The sequence below is a fragment of the Prunus persica genome, chromosome G6 (genome assembly GCF_000346465.2).
Source record: "Prunus persica cultivar Lovell chromosome G6, Prunus_persica_NCBIv2, whole genome shotgun sequence".
In the NCBI taxonomy this organism is placed as follows: Eukaryota; Viridiplantae; Streptophyta; class Magnoliopsida; order Rosales; family Rosaceae; genus Prunus; species Prunus persica.
In genome coordinates, this window is record NC_034014.1 from 30,089,040 (window position 1) to 30,101,763 (window position 12,724).

Sequence of the window (12,724 nt, forward strand, 5' to 3'; positions counted from 1 at the left end):
AGAAATTGATGGCAGTTTTGTAATTTATAAGAAGTTAAAAGTCTCTTTGTTATGTTGTAAATGGGCTTTGGATGTGTTTCTAAAGTCCATTTCATATCGGGTATTTTTATAATTTGGGCCTTTATATTGGGTATAATAGTGAATCTCCCAAAAAAAAAAGGGAAGTTATTATTGTTTTCTTGGTTAAACCAAGCAAGTAATCGGGTATAAATACAAATTGGTGGATTTGAAAACTAAACAAAATTTGGAGTGGTATTTATTTTCAAGGAAAAAGAACAACCCTAAAATCTCTTCTTCTCGCGACCATGGACATGGAAACCAACAAAGAAGGCTACTTAGAGTTATTTGTCAAGTGGTACGAGGATCCATAAGTCCTCTTGGTGAAGAAGAGGTTAATTTCGCCCTCCACGGCAAAAACGATAAACATCCTCGTTATAGGGTTTAATTTTAATTATGTGTTTAATGATGTGGCATAGCCAAGTCAATAACTACATCAGTTGGTACACAAATATGGTACAAATAGATGGTCTACCTAGCATTACCCAAGAAAAAAGGGAAGTTATTATTGTTTTCCTGGTTATACCAAGCAAGTAATCAGGTATAAATACAAATTTGTGGATTTGAAAACTAAACAAAATTTGGAGCAGTATTTATTTTCAAGGAAAAAGAACAACAATGTTAAACATAATGCATTTTTTTCTTGTAAGATGTATCAGTGGTTAGGTAGAATTGTGTCCCTTGAGAAGAGATATGTTTAGGAAGAGTTGTATCTCATTAGAAGTCTTAGAGTTGTGTCTGCAATTCTTGGAACTAATCCAGGAGTTATGTCTGTTATGAAAAGGTCTAAATGTTATTATAAATAGCTAACAAGATGCCCTAGTGTTGTTGTTGTTGTCGTCTCAAACAAAGCTGAGAAAAAAGCTCCCAACCCTAGCCCTCCTCTCTTCTAGCGTTGCCAAGGGGGAAGCGATCACTGACCCTTCTCCCCTCCTTGTTCCTCATTTCCTCAATTCCCCCCCTTCTCCTCTCTCTTTTTGGTTATTTTCTGGTTTTTCGCATTTTCTCCCTCTTCTCCTCCTTTCTTTCTTCTTTAGTTCCCTCTCTCCCTTTCTTTCTTCTCTGGTTCCCTCTCCCCTTCTCTCCTTCGTCCCCCTTCATCTTCTTCCTTTTCTATTCTCTTTTCCAGATCTTTACCTCCACTTTTTTTCTTTTTTGCTTTCTTTTCTTTTTCTCTCCTCTCCTTTCTTTTCTGATTTTCTCCTTCTCCCCCTTTTTCCCTACCTTCTCCTCTCTCTTCCATTCCCCCCCCCCCCCCCCCTCCCGCCCCCCAAAAAAAATTTCCTCCATTTTCGGGTTGTTGCTCTATTTTTGCAAAGCCAATTCCTTTTCTTTTCTTCTTCTTTTTTTCTTTTTTCCTTTTATTTAAGTTTAATTTGTTTCATCTTTTAGGCCATGAAGGCTTAGGTTTTATTTTTCTTGTGCTCTTTACAGGTTTTTGCAATGCATTTTCTCTCCTCATTGTTGGAGGCTGCGTCACATCGATTTGTCTTAACAACTATCATCAGCTCCTTGACTCCACGAATGTTTCTTCTATTGTCTATCCTCGATGGAACTGATGGGGTTTGGGATGCCCTTAAAGTGCAAATCGCACTTATTGCTTGGATTATGGTAGCGCTACTCCTACTAGGTGTAGCTTGGGTGGCTTGCTCACCACCATTTTATGTTGGTTACTGGTTTCTCTTTGGGTTTTTTTCTCCTTGCTATGGTGGCGCGGCTTGTGGCTGTAGGATTGTGCGGCACATATCTGTTAATGGTTAGGGTTTTCTAATGTTGTGTTGTGCTTTGTGAGCTTTTTGCCGTTATGTGGGCTCTTGGCCACTATGTGGGCTTAATGCCTTTATATGTGCTCTATGCATTTTGTTAGTTTTATTTGTAGTGGGCTCTATGTCTGTTTGTATTACATTTTAGGGTTATTTACTGTAGACGTCCTTGAACTATGGCCCCAGTTGCAATTAGGTCCGTGAACTCATTTTTGAGGCAATGACATCCTTTAACTGGATAAATAATTGCAATTGGGTCCTACCGTCCAACTCCATCAATTTGTCCCTCACAATGAGGGATAAAAGTGTCCTTTCAAGTATGAAGAAAAAAACTGAAAAATTAAATTAAATTGTTGCACAACCTTTGAATTATCAAACAGCTCCAAACACCCTTTATAATCTCGTCTCTGATTTTCTTGTTCAATTTTCCCAGGAAACAAACAGCTCCACTAAAACGAAGGCTGTACGCTCCAAGAGCCTCTCTTCGTCTCTCATTTCCTTAAAACCAATAACCACAAACAAAAAAACAACGTCTCTCTCATTTTTCCATGTTCGACGATCTTTATCACCGAAAACTCTAACTCTCACATTCCCGATTTAGAGCCCATTGTCATTTCACAGTCACCAGAGCTTGGATCGCTCCTATGAATCTATACGATTCTAACCCTTTCGCCGATGACGAGGTCAATCCATTTGCAGTAAGTTCTTATACAGACCTGCATTTATGTATACGTGTTTTTGTATCTATAGACCGAAGTCTCCATCTTCAATCGCGATTTCTATATGTGTCTGTGTATTTACATACACATGATCCTTTGGGATTTGGAATTGATGATATGTTGAAATCCTGACTTATAGTGCTTCAATTTGTTTTCATTTCACTACTTTGGATCTCTCTTTGGTATTTGATTCCACGGTGAATTGAAACCCACAATGCAGGTTGTGCGGCTATGTTCATCTCTAGTTTCTTTGTTTCTGTTATTCAATGGTCAATTTAGTTGGTTAGAAAACAGAGAAAAGGGAAACAACTAGAAGGTTTGGATCTTAGGCCTTTATTTTTTTTTTGGGTTATGTAGAACTCAAGCATCTGAATGGGTTCATGTGCATTGCTGGGGTGATTGTGTTTGTCTGATGTGCTGACTCTGTAAAGATGATTTCTGCAAAGATGAATTTTTTTTTATTTCCCTTATTGTAATCTTCATCTTATTGCGTTTTGCTAAATTTCTAGAATCCTGGAAGTGTCCCCCCTGCAAACTCAAGGCTTTCACCTCTTCCTCGTGAACCCTATGATCGCAATGCAACAATTGATATTCCTCTTGATTGGATAAGGCTGCAAAGCAACAATTGATATTCCTCTTGAGGGATTTTTATTTATTTATTTATTTATTATTTTTAAGTTTATTTAATTTATTTTTTCAGTTTTTTCTTCAGACTCGAAATGACGTTTTTACCCCTCATTTTGACACACAAATTGACAGAGTTGGAAGGTAGAACCCAATTGCAACTATTTGTCCAATTAAAGAATTTCATTGCCTCAAAAATTAGTTCACGAAACCAATTGCAATTGGGGCCATAGTTCAAGGACGTCTACAGTAATTCTATATTTTATGTGAACTCAATTATTTGAATTCATTTTGATGTAATATGACTTTGACCTTCTATTTAATGAAACTCGATTTCAAACCAAAAAAAAAAAAAGATGGCCTAGTGTTGAATCAATTTTCGGAAATCATTAAAGCTTCAGTTTTCTGTTTAAAACTCTCTTCCATATTCTCTCATATCCATCTTTCTCCAACAAACAACCCTAAAATCTCTTCTTCTCGTGACCATGGACATGGAGATCGATAAAGAAGGCTACTTAGAGTTATTTGTCAAGTGGTACGAGGATCCAGAAGTCTTCCAGATGGTGAAGAAGAGGTTAATTTCGCCCTCTGCAAAAACGATAAACATCCTTGTTTTATATATATATATATCATTTAATTTTAATTCTGCGTTTGCCTAGGGTTGCAAGAGCCACGTTGACGACGCATATCGGCAACAAGAACAACAATGTCATCGGCAACGTGGATATGCCAAAGTAGGAATTGGTGTGGTATGAGAATCCAGAAATCATGGTATGAGAATCCAAAAATCGTCCAAAATTTGAAGGAGATGTTTGGCCCTTCACTGTACGAAGATGGAAAGCCTCAAGGCATCGCTTTCTCTAGGCACTTCCCTAATTGCTATGGTACCCCCTTCTCTTGCTTTTATTCGTATTTTTATTATTTGTTGTTAGGAAAAACAACATTTAGGCATTTAAAAACAAGTTTATGTTATAAAATAAAATAATGGAGTATGAAAAGTACCACTGAATATTGGGAGTAGAATTGTATTTGCTCTTGTGATATGTACACTGACAAAATTTCCTCTCAAATAGAACTCACTCTCTTTTGTTTCCTCTCACTCTTCATTTCTTCTCTTCATTTCTTTCCTCTCTTCTCCTTAGCAAGCCTATTTATAGGCAAATTGGATGACTTCATTACCCAACATCATCATTAAGCTTTTGACTAGTACATCTTTCATGTGGGCTTCATCTCTCACTTTACAACAGTTTACCTATTTTTGTCCACAGATATATGACATAACTGTACTTGTTTGTTGGTGTGATTAGCCCACTCAGTTGGGGTGATGGGTGAAAACAACCAAGTCTGAGAATAGAAATAAAAGGATTTCGACAACTTTATGAAATTTAGAATGAGGGTATTACCACCTTACAAGTGAAACTAGTAAACTATTTCATCTTTATGTCTTTTTTTGTTTTTGTTTGGGGGTTTAATTTTCCGTCAGAACTTATCCCATATGTTTTTAAATCATTACTATTAATAGTGTAGTTGTATAAAATTCTATATATACTAAAACCCAATGCAACTAAACACTGTAGCTAAGCACAGTATAATGACGGAAATGCCCCTCATTTTGCTATTGTTTTCGTTTTGTTTTTTCTTCATAACAGTAAATTCTATATATTATATACTAAAACCCAATGCCCAATGCAACAAAACACTGTAGCTAAGCACAGTATAATGACGGAAATGCCCCTCATTTTGCTATTGTTTTCGTTTTGTTTTTTCTTCATAACAGTAAATTGACGAAACTGCCCTCAACTAAACAGCTTCTTTTGTTCCCGTTTTTGCCCCTTCCCCTTCGTTGCGAAGGTTTTGTCCGCTCAGAGAAGTGCCCATTTTCAGTCCGTTTCGAACCAGCTGGTTGGGGGGCAGCCATGGAAGATCCGCATTCATTGTTAGACATGCGTGGGGGGCCGTCGATTTTTGTTTGGGAGGTGTGCTGCAAATCCAGCCGCACTTTTAGTCTTTGTCTCACAGATTTGTGGTCGGGAGATTTCTCATCCTTTCTACAGCCTTCGACTCAGACTTCCATCTTTCTTGCTTGCGAATTTTTGCATCCTTTGTCTTCAGGTATGCATCCCGTCAACTTTTTAACAGATCTTTTGGTCTTCATTTCATGAATTTGATTGTTGGCTGGGAGATTTTTCGTCCTTTGTAGAGCGTGGGTGTGAGCCATGTTCTATCTTTAGGGTATTTTTTATTTATTTTTTACGAATTTGGGTTCATTTATTTGGTTACTTTGATTTCAGGTTCTTGGGTAATCCCTAATGCTTTTTTTATTTATTTTTTACGAATTTGGGTTCATTTATTTGGTTACTTTGATTTCAGGTTCTTGGGTAATCCCTAATGCTATATAAGAGGAGCTGAGGTATTTATATTTCACAACATATCTTTAGGGTATTTTTTATTTATTTTTTACGAATTTGGGTTCATTTATTTGGTTAATTTGATTTCAGGTTCTTGGGTAATCCCTAATGCTATATAAGAGGAGCTGAGGTATTTATATTTCACAACATATTGGGTTCTATCAGGAAGGGGATTGAATCTCACAGATTAGCTCAGGTATTTCCATCATTCTTATTATTAATTTTTTTAATCAATTGTCGATTCAATGACTTTGCTCTCTTGGAGAATCTTAGAAATGGAAATCATTCTCAATTTCTGTTTTGGTTGCTGATAAAACACTGGAAAGCAAAGACTAAGCATGCTTTTTTTTATTGAAAAAATTTTCTTTTTTTATCTGCTGTTGGTTGTTGTATTCTAAATATGGAGAAAAAAATTAATGATAAAACACAAGGAAAAAAGAAGTGAAGATTAATCAGGTTTTGACAAAATAGAAATTAGGAATGATTAACCAGCAACCATTCTGATAAAGTGCCATCTTCCCTTCTTAGATTGACTCTCCAGCATATGGTGTCTGGGGAAACATATGGTTTACTTTCTCAGTTCGATATGCTTGGTACATAAGTTCTGAAAATTGTATGGCCTGATTGAGCAGGCATGCTGTAGAGTTCTTGCTTGAATGTGTATGGTTTGTCCTTTAAAATTACAATTGAACATAATATCTTAGATATTAGGATTGCCGCAGGCTTATGTAGATCACAGTCTGTGCAACGATTCAATCCTGAGTGAGAGAGTGGTTTTGTGATTTTGATTGTTTAGGGTGACTTTTGATTGAGATGTTCGATTGAGTTGTCAGGACAAAGGGAATGTAAATCTAGATCAACACTTACAGAAAATTAAAGTTATATATTGAAGTTTTTGGTTTTTAGAATTAGAGAGGCTGAGAAAACAGAAATCATGCTACAATGTACTTGGAATGAATATTTGTGCTGCCTCCTTTAAGGAACCTAAATCTGTTATGTCTTTGGCCTGTCCAAGTTAGCATATATTAGATAAACTGTACATTAGTATTTATCAAGCAGTTTAGAAAGTGTCACCTTATAAAACAGGGCCAAATCCTCCCTCTCCCAGTTTATTCGCTACATTGAAGTTGTTTGTTGCAGCTAAAACTCTTTTTAAATTGAAGAGTGGTAGTTCTGCATCATTTTTCGCAGCTTCAGCTCTTTCTTTACTTATACTCTCACTCATACAGCCTTCCATGCTCCCTGTTTCATTCTTATTATTAGAGCATTGGTTGTTTGGAACAATAGAATATATGTGTTTGTGTGAGTGAGAAAGAGAAAAAGAAAGAGAAGGGTGGTAGCACTATACCTTCCATTCCCAAGTATTTCTTCCATATGAAGAATTTGTTGGCTGGGAGATTTTTTGTCAAGAGACTTTCTTTCTTTTAGTTTTTTGTCAAGAGACCTTTTTTTTGTCAAAATAGAAATTGGCAATTATTTTATCTTAACCTCTATTGGTTTTCTTTGGGGTTCTCAGGAAACATTTCACTTGATTCCTTGACTTGGTGGGCTTGATTGATTATGAGTTTTGAGTCAAATATGCTCACTGTGTATATCTGTTTAACTAGGCTTGATATTAATATATGCATATTGTTTGATCGTTATAGAATTCAGTTAATTCTTTGATATAATAATATATATTTGTAATTGTGAAGTTGTTTACACAAAACTAAATTTATGTTGGTGTTAAAAATATAAGCAGGATTTCATATAGTGATGTAAATTTTGTCATCTTTTTCTCATCCTGTGATAACCTATATTTCTCTAAAAATGTGATTCGATCCAAATATAATTCAATTATTTGTTTATTTCAGAGCTTGAATACACCAAAAGGCAAGGGACTAGACATTTGCATTCTGCTGTCATTTTCGAGGTATAAAACTCCTCTAATTCATTGTTTTTTTAAGTTGAGCATTATTAGTCATGTTAGTCAATTGATTTTAATTATTTTGTAAGATTTTATATTTGCTTTTCATCGATTATGCTTGCATACAAGTTATTTACAAATAATCTTTATTTTGTTGATTGATACAAGTTGGATATGCTTATTGCTAAAAAATTTCTCCTCTTTTAAATATTTTCCCTTTGATGTTCTCATTGAACATTTTATCTAAATCATTAATCTGGTGAACTTGGTTGATTATAAATTTTGAGTTCAATGTCTCAATTGTACATATGAATTTAACAAGACTTTATATTAATATATATATATATGTACTGTTTAATCATTATGAAACGAAGTTGATTGTCTGATAAAATAATAGATATCTAGAATTGTTATATTATATTTTAATCATATTTACAGGTGAATTTTTTTGGAAAATGTCCGTTTTTCAGGGGAAGTTCTGCCCCTTTTTCAACAGAAATGTCAAGCCCTTAAATAATTTTTACTCTAAATAAGAGCAAAAGAGTCATATGTTCCTAATACATAAGAGAATTAAAAGCCTAAACATTATATTTACATCCTTTTTTTCAATTTTTCTTCAATATATCCAACCATGATTATTTTACCTCTCTTCAACTTTTCCTTTAGATAAACACAGAATTTAAAATATGTTTATTTTGTGTTACTTCAATTGGAAAACCATCTACAGCTTGCTCATTAGTTCTCTTAATTTTGTAACTTTGTATTTCCTAGATTGGAAAACTATTTATAACTTTCTTATTAAATTGTTAAAATATATTATTCATGTTTATACATAATTAAATGTTTATGATTATTGTCCTAACTCAATTTTCCCCATTCATCAATATTAACATTTACTATTTTCCCACTTTTTTATAACAGGGTCAAGACCTCCATCAAAGAGAAGAAAAATCATGAAGAAATTGCAAAACAAAACTCGCCCAATTAAACAGCATGCTGCTCAAAACTATCCAAATTTTGATATTTTGATGGATACTTCCCACTATTAACATCTCAATGTATATACAAACAAGTCTATTATTTTAACATAACAAGTAGCCTATAAAATATGTTATTACTTACTTTTTTGCAACTTATACTCCCTTAGTTAAACATAATGCTATAAGTTAAATCTCATTGTATATATAAACAATCTTACTTTGTCTACGCAATTTCAAAACCCGCAGCATCGCGCGGGCTTTTCTGCTAGTAACAAATAATTTATCAATATAAGAAGTTGCATTGTTTCGTGCAGGGGCATATTTGCAAGAAGCTTGGCCGACGGTGGAATCTGCTTTGGCAGAGTATGGTATCATATGCAAATTGGATCTGGTATGTCATGATAAATGTTGAATTTGTAAATATTGATCCATGTGAAATCTACTCTTGATTGATCGGTGGTCAATTCAAATCATGTATGATTGGATGCAGCTACTAACTTCTTGTAATTTTAATCACGGTCAGGTCTTTAGTTACATAACAATCAAAACAACCAGGACTATTAATATTGGTTGTTGCACCAACATTTTGATTTCAGGCAATTAGAGTAGTGAAACTGATGGTGCGTTTGGATGAGGGAAATAAACTTGGGATTTTGATAAAACTCAGAATTTCTAAATTGACATGAACCAATTCCGGTGTTTGGATAAAAAAACATAGAAATTTAGAAATTCCGCGTGGAAAAAAACATGGAATTTGGAGATCATAAATCCCAAGTTTAAATTCTATCTAAAAGTCGTCATTTCTAAAATTCCAAGAGAGATTGAGTTTAAAAAAAAGATAATTTTACAAATAAAGGTTAAATTCTGTGTTTTAAATTAGTCACCCAAACAAGAAACTTTACAAATTCTAGAACATTAATTTCCGTCATTTTAAATTCCGTCATTTATGAAATCCTTTGTACTTTTAAATTTCCTCATCTAAACGCAGTGTGAGTGATATGCACTGCGACATCATCCAGCTTGGGGAAATAAGTGGGCTTGGCTCAAAACTTGGTATCACGCCGGTGGGCATTTCTTATATATATTGCCTTCCCTTTTTCTTTTGCTTTTCGGTTGCAGCCTTTTAATTTCAGCTGTATGTTTGTACTGTAACATGGCGGTCGTCGGTTAGATCTAGAGCTGTTGTTTGTTGTTAGAAAGGTTTAGAGTTGGTCTTTTAGGGTTTAGTGAAACAAGAACTAATTTGAGGAGGATGATGATATGAGGGACCCTTTGGGTGCTCTGGTCTGGTGTGTATCGTTGACTGGCTGTGATGCTGGAAATATATATATAGAAATGCAAGCTCAGTTAGTTTCTTTTTTATATAGAAATGCAAGCTCAATATTCGGTGAGGCTGGGACGCCTCATGCATTACTTACAGTTACATGTAGGTGCATAAAATATTCTTCTAAATCATGCTTTACTTACTGGTCTGTGACTTGATTAGCTAGGTACATAGTTTAATTATTTCTGTTTGTCGTTTGTCTGAACTTTTAGATGCATATGCTTGAAGAAGAGATCTTTTTTCGCACAACCGTTACAGGCTATTCCGAATATGATTATCAGAAAGACATGATTGCTGTTATAGGTTCTCCGCTCATATTACAAGTAATGAGGAGGATTGTGGTAGATGCCATTGTTCATGACGTGGATCCTTCTCTCTATGTGAATGCGATTTTAACGAGTTCTCAAGCGATGATGGATCTTAAGGATTTGTATTTATGAAGAATCTCGAGGATTTTGGAGTTATTTATTATTTTGATACTTTCGATTCGAGTGACAATCGAAGAATGTCAAGGACCTTTGAGTTATAGTCTCGTTTTAAATGGAACAATTTTAGCATTGTGTTGCAAATATTAGCCAGCCTACGGTATAGTCAAAACTGTACAGCAAACAATTTTTGCTTAGTGCTTTGGACTTTAATCACCACCTCCAATGAACAATAAGATACTGTTTGTATTAAATATGCAATCACAAAATTGCTTCTTGTTTTCCAAGCTTTGGGGATTTATTTTTCTGTTTCCCAAAAAATTAAGAAAACAGTAGTTCAAATTAAAATGTAATTAAAATTGTTTTATATTAAAAGGATAATCATTATTTATTTTATAAAGAAATTTGAATTATGTATTTTCTATTTCTAGTAGAACTCTAAAATCTGTTTAGATAAAATTGTATAGCAAATAAATATTAATATAGAAGAAAAAATAATAATAATAAAGTTGACACATCGGGTGGAGAGTTTGACAAAATGTCAAATTATCACGTAAGTCATCAAATTGTTCAAAAGTGTGATTTCATGCAAAATGTTATGCTTGTTATTAATTATTAGATGAAATTGTTGAAAAGTGTGATTATTTTTTCTTCCCAAATATGACAATCAGTATCATGCAGGTAAATGTACAGTAAGTATTATTATGAACATACTAGATTTCTCTTCAGCACCATTGATAATATGAATTTATCTATATTTTAGTTGAAGAATGGTAAAAGATCCGGGAACGTACCATTCTAGTCTTGGCAACATATATGAGGATATTTGACACTGCCTGAAGTCTCTTTTCACTATGCCTCCTTGCGGAGGTTTCTTTTTATAAAAGAAATTGGATGCCTCAACTCGCCCGTCTAGTCTTGGCAACGTATATGAGGATATTTGACACTGCCTGAAGTCTCTTTTCACTATGCCTCCTTGCTGAGGTTTCTTTTTATATAAGAAATTGGATGTCTCAACTCGCCCGTCTAGGCCCATATTGGATGTGTTACAGTGGTTAGAGTTTGTTAAAACTTTGTTTAGTCTCTATAAAGATATTATGTTAGACTGTAATCAAGAAATCAATATTTCTGGTCTGTGCTACCTTTTCAGTCTTCCCTAAAATCCCTATTATCAACTTTGTATCTCCGCCATTTTATTTTTATGTTCTGGCGATTCTTCACAATGACAATGTTTCTGAATTTGAGAGAGAAAGATAACAAAGAAGCGGTAGACCATCGTCTGCAAGTGTTGCCAAATGAGCGTGTTCGAGACATCAAGACCAAACTGAAGCCACTCATTAATATTCCCCATGCAATGCAAATTCAATGAAGAATTACTTGACAATGAGCGAGAGATTGTCTTCCATGATATTCCCCCCATTCGACCATTCACTACAACACTACTACTGTGGAAAAAGTAATTGCCGGGGTCCAGATGTAAGTATTGATTTGATTGCTCTTCTATGCAGACTTTCATGCATTTATGACTTGGTTTCTTGCACGAAATCACTCTTTTGTATTTCTTTAGGACTCCAAATCGTGAGGGAGGAGCGTCTGGTATTGTGAATGTGATTGATTCTACTGAGACCTCAAATCTTTAATTACAACAGCCAGGATTTTATTTTTGGGTTTGTGGTTTCTTTCTTGCATGTAAATTTTTATTTTTGATATATATTTATTTGTGTGGATGATAGAATTGGCGATGCTGGGGAAGGTGCGTCAAGAAAGGTGACCGTAAATGAAACTCCACACCTGGCTGATTCTAACCAGACCACAGCTGCTGAGCCTAAGTACGTATTGTTGATTATGTTTCATAATCCTTCCTATTAATTACTATTACTATCTTATTTTTGTTGGTTTCTTATTGGTGGGTTTTATTATTTCTTTTCAGGAACTCCATAAATGTGTTTATTGGGCACGGGACAGACAAATACAGCTTTTCGCTAAATGACAAAGCCAAGGTCCGAGACGTGAAAGAAAAGACAGAAATGTTGTCCAACTTTTCTATTGGCAGGCAGACGCTATTATGCGGGAATAGGCAGCCCCGTGATGATGCTGTTATCAAGGATATACACGACTTGCAATCCTTCCAGCTTATAGTAGCTCCATTACCATCTTCATCTCGATCATCAACTACCACAACATCCACCGCTTCCACTGCTGCAGCACCAAGTACACGTGCAGCTCCTTTTTTTTTTTTTTTTTTTTTGTCAATAAGAACTTTCATTAACAAGAGAGCAATTCAAAACATATTACAACTCAAAGAAAAAGGAGAAGCAGAGCCATGCGATAAAACAGAAGTGCATGCAAAGCAAATAAACTCAATAAACTCATACAAGCTGCTACAAGAAAGAGCCCCACTGTATGGGAGTGGTACGACAATCCAGAATCAGAGAGTCTTGGCCATCTTGAACAGCGCATGCTATGTGGAGGCTGGAAGAGGGCAGGGAAGACCGTCTCGACTTAAGATATGCACAAG

At 34.9% G+C, this 12,724-nt stretch overlaps 1 long non-coding RNA gene across 3 annotated transcripts; it reads left to right on the top strand.

Moving 5' to 3' along the window:
* On the top strand, positions 2,242-10,425 carry LOC109949984. 3 transcript variants are annotated; one of them, XR_002272330.1, is made up of 9 exons: positions 3,671-3,737; positions 3,823-4,047; positions 4,972-5,275; positions 5,534-5,573; positions 5,662-5,767; positions 7,427-7,483; positions 8,399-8,535; positions 8,772-8,848; positions 9,994-10,425. It is a non-coding gene; the product is annotated as an uncharacterized LOC109949984 (long non-coding RNA). The 3 variants fall into 3 exon arrangements; XR_002272329.1 differs by lacking the exons at positions 8,772-8,848; positions 9,994-10,425 and adding an exon at positions 2,248-2,518 and having other exon boundaries at positions 3,661-3,737; positions 8,399-8,725; XR_002272331.1 differs by lacking the exons at positions 8,772-8,848; positions 9,994-10,425 and having other exon boundaries at positions 2,242-3,737; positions 5,455-5,573; positions 8,399-8,725.